We start from the raw sequence: 8,909 nt of genomic DNA, 5'->3' as shown, positions 1-8,909 counted from the left end.
TGTGGAGGGGCCAACGTTATACCAAAAAAAAAAAATTCAAACTGTCAGAAAAAAAATAATTTATAAGTAAAACGTGAACTGATCCACATTTTACTTATATATATTTTACAAATCGTTCTTAAGTCCACGGCATTAGACAGATACGCGATCTTTTGTGCTCGGACGTCCGATTTACGCGGTTTTTTTTTTTTTTTGCAACATATTCGAAATAAAGTTACGCATTAGAAAATAACACACTTAAGGGACACTTAATGTTTTTTTCCATAAAAAGATCGCAACGTCCTATTTAAATAAATCTTTTTTTTTTTTTTGCAACACTTAGTTTTTTTTTCATACTTTGACCAACGATTAGTCGTGTGTCAAGACTCCCAAATATCAATATTTTATATAGAACCTGATTTATTTATTTTGCGTACTATAATGTACGCTAAATACATTAAGGATACGTAAACATTCGGATCGTCGTTTTAGGGGTTGAAAAGATACCCAAAGTAAGTGTTGTTTGGAAAATTTAGGTTTAAGTGTTTTATTTTTTAATGTTTTGATTTATGCGTTGTTGACACCCAATTTTGTCCACCTTTCCTCCGAAATAACTATTTACGCTTCTAGTATTTTTGGCAACTTCAAAAAATAATTATTTACATTTTTACTATAATTATTAGTTTTATTAATACCGGCATCTCATTATTCTATTGCAGTCACTACTGTTATTATCTTGTATTTTATTACCGTTACTACTACTACTACTACTACTACTATTATTATTATTATTATTATTATTATTATTATTATTATTATTATTATTATTATTATTATTATTTTGTTATTATTATTACCAGTATTATTATAATTCGCATTTCAACATTTTTACCAGCTTATGCACACGCATCGCATTTATTTTCGCGCAATCAAATAATAACGTTTACTTACTGTTGAATTTCAAATATATTGTCGCACGGCTATTACGACGTCATTTTATTTTTATCTGAGTACTAATAGATACATACTTTTATATTAGGTGATATTTTAGCACAACTTAGTATATAATTAATGAAAATGGGTCTTTTATTTAAAATCAAAGCCCAAATTGGTTCTTTCATCAGTCAAATTATTAGTCCAAATCCAAGCCCAATCAACTTATAAGCATTTTTCAGACCAGCCTATATTTTTTTAAAAAAATCAGACAAACCGACCAGCCCACATGTTTTAATTCACCCAGCCCATTATCCCATTCGTTTGACCCGGCCCATACTTGTTAACATTTCCTTTGCCCTAAACACTACCCGACCCGACCCGAGTTCTTAACAAAAATGAAAACCCTCTACAGCTCAACGCCGCACCCTCCACGCCCTCTCTCTCTCCCCCCTTCCTCTCTCTTCCTCCCCACTTTCGGCTAAGTCCTACTTCCCTTTAGCCATGGACAAAGATTGTCCCTCCCCCTTCCCGTGTAAAAATCGAACCCTAACAGACTCGTCTTGTCCCTTTCTCCTCCTCTTTCTCTCATTCAACATATATAGTAAATCGCAGAACTTCTTTCGATTCTACAGGCCATGCATGACCATTTTGGGGAAAAGAATTAATGCTCGTCAGTGTTCAACTGTTGGTAAGAGTCGTCGTCTTCCTCCATTGTCTCTTTTGGATCTGAAACCGATTTAATAGGTTTTGGCCATTTGTGAATTGAAAAATCATCTCCTTCGTCGGTTTCGTTGATTTTCAATTACAGATTTTTAATAAACTTTGTCTCCTTCCTCTGGTTTTCTGATCAGCAACAAAAAGTACTCTCACGTTTTTTTTTTTTTTTGGTATTTTGAACGGAGAGTTGACTTTGAAAAGATCCCGCCCAATTTTTCAGTTTTCAAACCCTAGCAAACCCTAGATTTCCCCCCTATAAATAATCGTTTCTGGGTTGGTTTAGGAACAGTTTTTTGAGCCGCAAGAACCCCCTAAAATATTAAGTTTCTAATTGCTCAAACTCCCCTTAAAATAATACTAGTTTAATTTTTTTGATATCGTCTCAAAAAATACTAAATCCCGTTCTGTTTCTTGCCTTGGGTATTTGTTCGAATCTGAGTGCCGACAGCTCGGAGTTTGTGTTGTTTCGAGGTAGATCGAAGATCGAAGCCCCACTTCGCTGCACTCGAAAAAGGTGAACTTCACTCTTTTCGTTTTATTTTCAATTCTGGCATGAAATGTGTTTAGGCTTCTGCTGTTGTTAGAAATTTAGCATGTCTCCTCAGGTTTTACTTGTTAGTTAATAAAATATGCGCTAACGTACTGGTTTACGTGCCCTGTTGGTTAAATGCTCAGTTGCACTTATATATTATTCTTTAGTCGAGCATGATTAATAGTAATCTGAGTTTTCATTGCACTTATATGTTATTTTTAGTCGAGCATGATTAATAGTAGTTGAGCATTCGTTGCTTAAATGTCACTCTTTGCATAACTTGACTGATTATCCCTTAAAAATCCAGGAGAGGTCTTAAAACCGGACAAAATGCCTAAGTGACCCTTTTTTTATCATGTGGTGTCTTTGCATGTAAATGAACTTGAGGTAGTGTTGAAACTTTAGCATGACTGTCCGATATCGGTATTCATTTAAGTCTGATGTAGAAACTGTTCTGAGTTGTTTTGTACTGAGTAACATGTCTTAATTCCTTAATAGACATTCCTTACTGGTTTTCTTATGCTAATTCGAAGGTAAGCCTAGATAAAAGCTTAATCTCAAAATGATCTTAAACTGTCAAGAATGTGCTAGTGAACTCATTTGAAATATGTGGTGGTTTGTAATGCATTGGTACTGGTCATAGCTGTCAGTTTACATATGTGTTTGTTTGAGCATATTTTGTACATCATTTTGACCACTTATGCCCATTTGCATATCTTTCCTCTTTCCCTTAAGTCTTGAAAGCATATCTCCAGTCTCAGTCCCCTTTAAACTGATTATTGATCTTGAATTGCATGAAATTTAGGCATCTTTAAAAGGGGTAATTTCAAATGGTTTGACCCACAGCTTGCTGAGGGTATCTTATCAGTCTATTTAATTGATCAAAGGTTTAGCGTTTGTCAGGTTTAATTACTGATTATATTTTGCATACGAGTAGTTTATTGAATAGTATGAAAGAGATCTGTTAAGGGGACTGTTATCTTCTTAAGTTTAATATGGGATCCTTAACTTGACATCAAAATTCTGTGGTTCGGTAGCACTTGAGTCTGTATGTAAATCCGACTAAACTGAATGCAAATCCTCAATCCTCATTCTTCCATGCTATTATTCGGACACTAAGTGCTAAAGCAAACTATGCTATGTCACCACAGATAGGGCACTATCAAATGATTTTCTTAAGTCTAAGTATATGTTTGGGTGAGTTTCTAATTTGTCCAGTTTTAAAGAATTGCCTCATCCCTAAGCCGAAACTATGCTTTGAAGACTCTGTTGGTTATCCCCAACTTTTGTTGTTTGTCTGTTAGTACCTTTGCTTTGTTTCATTCGGTCCACTGTGTTGCCTAGTCCTTGCTATCCCCTGTTTTGTTTCTTCATGGCTGTTGGTTTTGTTTAAGTTCTCTTTTGATCCTCTTTGTTATTTTAATTCAACATGACAGGTATAAATGCTCGAGTGTCCTTGTTTTCCCTTGTTTGAAAATTCCCTATTACTAGGCAGCGTCTAAGCTTCTCATCTCAGGTATTGTTATTAGATGTATGACCATTAGCTGGTTTGATTAATTCGTATCAGCAGATTCGGAATAAATTCCAGTTTAAAAGTGAACAAATCTCACATTTTGATTCTTTTAGTTTCCATCATTATCTGGAAAAAAAAAAAACTTAATCCAATGATAGTCTGTTTTGTCGTATGGTCGAGTATTCCTTGGTTTGCCTATGTCGGAGTGTTGCCTTGTTTTTCTATGTTATAAGTGCCACCATTGGCTGAACTATGTATATATATAAGGTATACTTAAGATATACATAGAATATACACAATCTGCTGGTTTGTCTGAGTTTATATTTCATATGTTTAGTACATTTCATTGATCGTATACTAATCTTTTCCTCTTCCATTTTGCATGAACCGCGCATACGAGTCCAAGGGACTCGTCTCCCTCCGCATTCGGTGTTGGGCTAAAAGCCCAACGAAATCTTCTCTCGGTCCAGCCTTGTCCACAGCTAAAAAGACGAAAGGAAAGAAATAAAATTCTAGGCCAAAGCCCAATAGTATGAACAGTCCGCAGCAGTCTTTTTAAAAAAAATGGGCTGAACCCATTCCAACAGCAGCACGATCAGTAGCCCAAAATGGGCTAAGCCCATTTAATTTATTTGCTCCTCTATTTATCTCTTGCATGTAGCTTGTATGACTAATACTTGTTTTGCTAATTTAGATGAACCTTAGCGATATTAGTGGTTTTAGTTTTAGTAATGGGTAGTCAATTTAAGGAAAAATAATTATTACTTCCATAAGTTTATTATCTTCTTTCCATAATTAAAACTATTTACAATGTCTAATATTTATTTTATTTGAAATAATTGATTTGCAAAATGGCACGATTATATATTTAAGCTAAAGAGAATCATGATTTATACTTACTATCTTAAAAATTTCAAGACGTCACTAATATGTAAATATTAACTTAAGTATGTTTTATAAAACATTGTTTCCAAGATTCATTCAACTATACATATTTTAGTCGAGCCTAGTTAAATAAAGTTAGGAAAAGAGAAAGAAAATTCATCACCCTTTGCATTCTATTTATAAAAAATAAGTTTAGATTAAACAAGCATATCTAATCAATAGAATTTTAAAGCTTCATTTACATTATTTTAAACCTTTTTGCATTCTATTTATAACAAGTCTAGATTTTCTACATATAATGTAATTTTATTTCAAGTTTAAATTGGCTAGGGCTTCTCTTAAAGCTTTTATTTACATGCAAACCATTATATTTTGCAAGCCTCATTTTTTTAAAAGCATAGCAATATTTATAGTTTATAGCATTTGAAGTCTCTTTTGTGCAAATTATTCTACAAGTCCTATTTAAATAGCATTATTAATATTCTTTCTTTAAAATCTTAACAAACTCTATAAGTCTTATTTTAAAATAGCCTTTAAAGTTCTTCTTTATACAAATTATCATATTTTTGTAAATCTTATTTTAACTAACATTATTTTCCTTTAAAACTTTAGCAATGGTTGTAAGCCATTTTCTAAAATTTAAACACTATATTTAGCCTTAATTAATTAACTTAAGTTTGGCCGGATAACCGTAGTTACGGATCCTAGAGGATGCCTAACCCCTTCCCTTTAGGATAATTAGAACCCTTACCTAGAATCGTAAGTTAAGCAGACCATTAACGGGGTTTAGTTAACTTTACCTTAGTTAAATAATTAGGTGCTCTAATTCACCTTAAAATCAATTAGGTAGCGACTCCTTAAAAGCAAAAAATAGAAATCTCCAATATGTTGTACTCCAATTTGGACCCGGTTTTAATGGGGTATAACATGCGTGTTATTTTTTAATCAAGACATAACTTTATTTTGAATATAAATCTATTAGATAAAAACGTAATTAAAAAATACAGGGAGAAAAGCTAGTTGTAAAGTGGTCAAACTTTAGATGGTCATAATTTTGTGCTCAGGTGTCCATTTTACGCAATTTTTTTTATCTTGCGTATTTTTTCGAGATCTACGCAGACAAACTGCCAGCCGAGCTAATTTTTTTAAAAACACCTGTTATCCTATTTAATTTCAATTTTCCCCAAATTGCCTTGAAGTTTTTAGTTTTCTTTACTTATAATATGATGATATGCAATAGATTTCAATGTGAAAATGTCGGGGCAATGCAGCTATGAATGTCAATTTCACTTTTGTGGTTTCAATTTTCCAAAATAAAGCCGACTAATTTTCTCGACATATAAAGTTGACTAAAATAACCTTATAAAAATAGAACACTTAAACCTAAAGTTTTCAAACAAAACTTACTTCAGGCACCTTTTGCAACCCCTAAAATGACGATCCGAACTTTTACGTATTCTTGATGTATTGAACCTACATTATTTTACGCAGAAAAAAAATATCAGGTTCTATATAAAATAGTGACGTTTCGGAGTCTTGACACACGACTAATCGTTGATCAAAGTATTGAAAAAAACACTAAGTGTTGCCAAAAAAAAAAAAAGCCTTGACCAATTTTTTTTTTTACTAGTTCTATAACGCAGTAAAATACTGCGTTATAGATTTTTTTTTTTTAATTGGGTCCTATAACGCAGTATTTTACTGCGTTAAAGGACTTAACTGTGTCGTTACGGTTAAGTCCTTTAACGCAGTAAAATACTGCGTTAAAGATACTTTTGTCACATTTTTTTTTTTTGTGGGTATTTTGGTTCAATCCCACTTTTTTAGGGATATTTTGGTTCTGGACTCGCCAACGTTTTACAAACTATTTTTGTAAAACGTTGGATAATGTTTTTTTTTTTTTTAGTCTGATAGGGTGAAATTTTTTTGGGGGTGTAACATTGGCCCCTCTACATTATACCCCTTTTGGTATATTGTGGAAAGAAGCACCCTATTTGATTTATTTTGAGCATTTTAGTGCCCTTTAGGCTCCGGACTCGTTGAATATGCATGTTTAGCTTAATATAGTAATTATTTGCGTTGCAAATTGTGTTTTTCACCTTTTTCTATTGTAACTTGCTAGAACTCCTAAATTTTTTGTTGCAATCTGCATGTTACTTAATACATCATACTTGTGTATGGTGTTGGTGACACGAATAAAATTCAGAGATCAAAAAAATAAATATCAGTCCCTAGTACTGGAGAGGCAAATTAGAACAGAACAACAATTGTCTTTCACAAATTAAAACAGATGCATTTCAATGTTCATGATAACAAGCCAATATACAAAGAAATATGAACACCTAGCTACAATAAACTACTATGTTACCATTGAAGAGCCAAATAATAAGAGAATAATATTTTTTTGCATACTTTGAGTTAAAATTAAAAGAAAATATTTTACCCTTCGACAAAAAATAATCAGTTAATGAAAACGAAAGAGATAAACCAATTTAACCCTGGTTATAACACCAATAGCTAAGTTTCAACTGCAACATGGATCTTCAAATAAAGTCTCTTCTTGTACATAAAGCATATTTCAGATCGCAACGAAAATGAAAGAAATTATTTCCAAGCTAATCTTAGGATGTATTGGTCCACTACTATGATGAACTCAAAAGATTGAAATGAAGTACGTAGTTGGTCATACGCATAGTTATATATATACTAGATGATGAAAGTCCGTGCTAGCACGGGCCCAACACAAAAAATAGTATCATATTTTTTTTGTTCTATCTAAAAAAAATGATATATTTTTATGTCTAGAAATTATTTAACTTGAAACTTCCCCTTTTACTTTTAATGAAATGATTTAAATCCACACAAATATCTATAACTTATTTTAAACCACAAGTTTCAAAGATCTTTCCTTTCTTTTTTAAACTTCGTGCCTAGTCAAATTATGTCACATAAATTAGGACAGAGAGAGTACCTTTTAGTAATATAATTATGAAATTTTTATTATAAAAAGTATTATAATTCAATTAACTGAAAATATCAGTAAATTATTTTATTTAGTCCGCTTCTCCCATATATGACTTTTCTGGTTTGGTTCTCCAATTGAAAGATTTGAAATACATCTTCTCTTACCGAGTTTCATGATATCATCTCTTTCTACTCAACAACACTGAAAAGCGCTTTCATATGTTAACATCTGCTGTAGTCTTAAATTTTTAAGTATAGACCAACTTTATCATTTTAAGAAAATATGTGTATACATATCTTGACCGTTTATATTTCGCCATCTAATTGTCTTCTACATCTTCGTGTGGGCCCTACTTTTTTTGGGGGGGACAATTGTCTCCTACTTCTTCACGTGGACCCACCTTAATTTTTTTTTTGCAATTGTCTCCTAATTCTTCACGTGGACCCCACCTTAATTTTTTTTATCTCTACTACTATAGAAGAGTGGGCCCCACCTTAAATTTATTTTTTTAATTTCTACTATCATAGAAGAGTGTGCCCCACCTTTTTTTTTTAATTTTCTACTATTATAGAAGAGTGGGCCCCACCTTAATTTTATTTTATAATTTACTATGCTATTATGGAAGACCGTTTATATTTCGTCTTATTGATGTTATTCCTCATTATTTGTGTGAGACGTATGTGTCTAAACTTATGCCCAATGGTATAAGTTTTAAATATTTTGGTTTTATGACTTCTTTAGTGGTTTTTGTGTTCAATTTAAATTGTTATTTCTTTTTTCCTGAATTTCTCTTCTTTAAATTTTCTCTAAGCATACCTTTACCATTTTCTGAACTTATTATCATTATTTAAATGTCCTATTTTTTTATTGCAATTATCTCGTACTTCTTCACGTGGACTCCACGTTAATTTTTTTTTTTTTACAGTTGTCTCCTAATTCTTCACGTGAACCCCATCTTAAATTTGTTTTTTTTTATTCTACTATAATAGAAGAACGGGCTCTTAATTTTTTTTTAAAAAAAAATTATAGAAGAGCAGGCTCTAGTGGGCCCTTATTTTTTTCTTTCTACTATGTACAAACATGAGTTTCTATATAGGATAGTGGGTCCCTGGGGTGGACGACGATACTATATAATAGAAATATAACACTAAATTGATGTAAACAACAATCCAGAACCACAAGTTAAATAAATAGACAATGATAAACAAGACTAATCTTGATCCGTTATGGAGAATCTTTTGAAGAAGCCAATCAACTATTGAAACTCGGGTGATGATCTTCCAAGTCTAAGATACATTCCTTTCGGTTTCTTCTCAGTGATGGATTAAAGAGGAAAGAAAAGTGTATCTGACTTAGGAACCGAACCCTGTATTAATAAGAAT

The sequence above is a fragment of the Lycium barbarum genome, chromosome 4 (assembly GCF_019175385.1).
Source record: "Lycium barbarum isolate Lr01 chromosome 4, ASM1917538v2, whole genome shotgun sequence".
NCBI lineage: Eukaryota > Viridiplantae > Streptophyta > Magnoliopsida > Solanales > Solanaceae > Lycium > Lycium barbarum.
The sequence above is the reverse complement of the archived record's forward strand: the minus strand, read 5'-3'. Positions refer to the sequence as shown.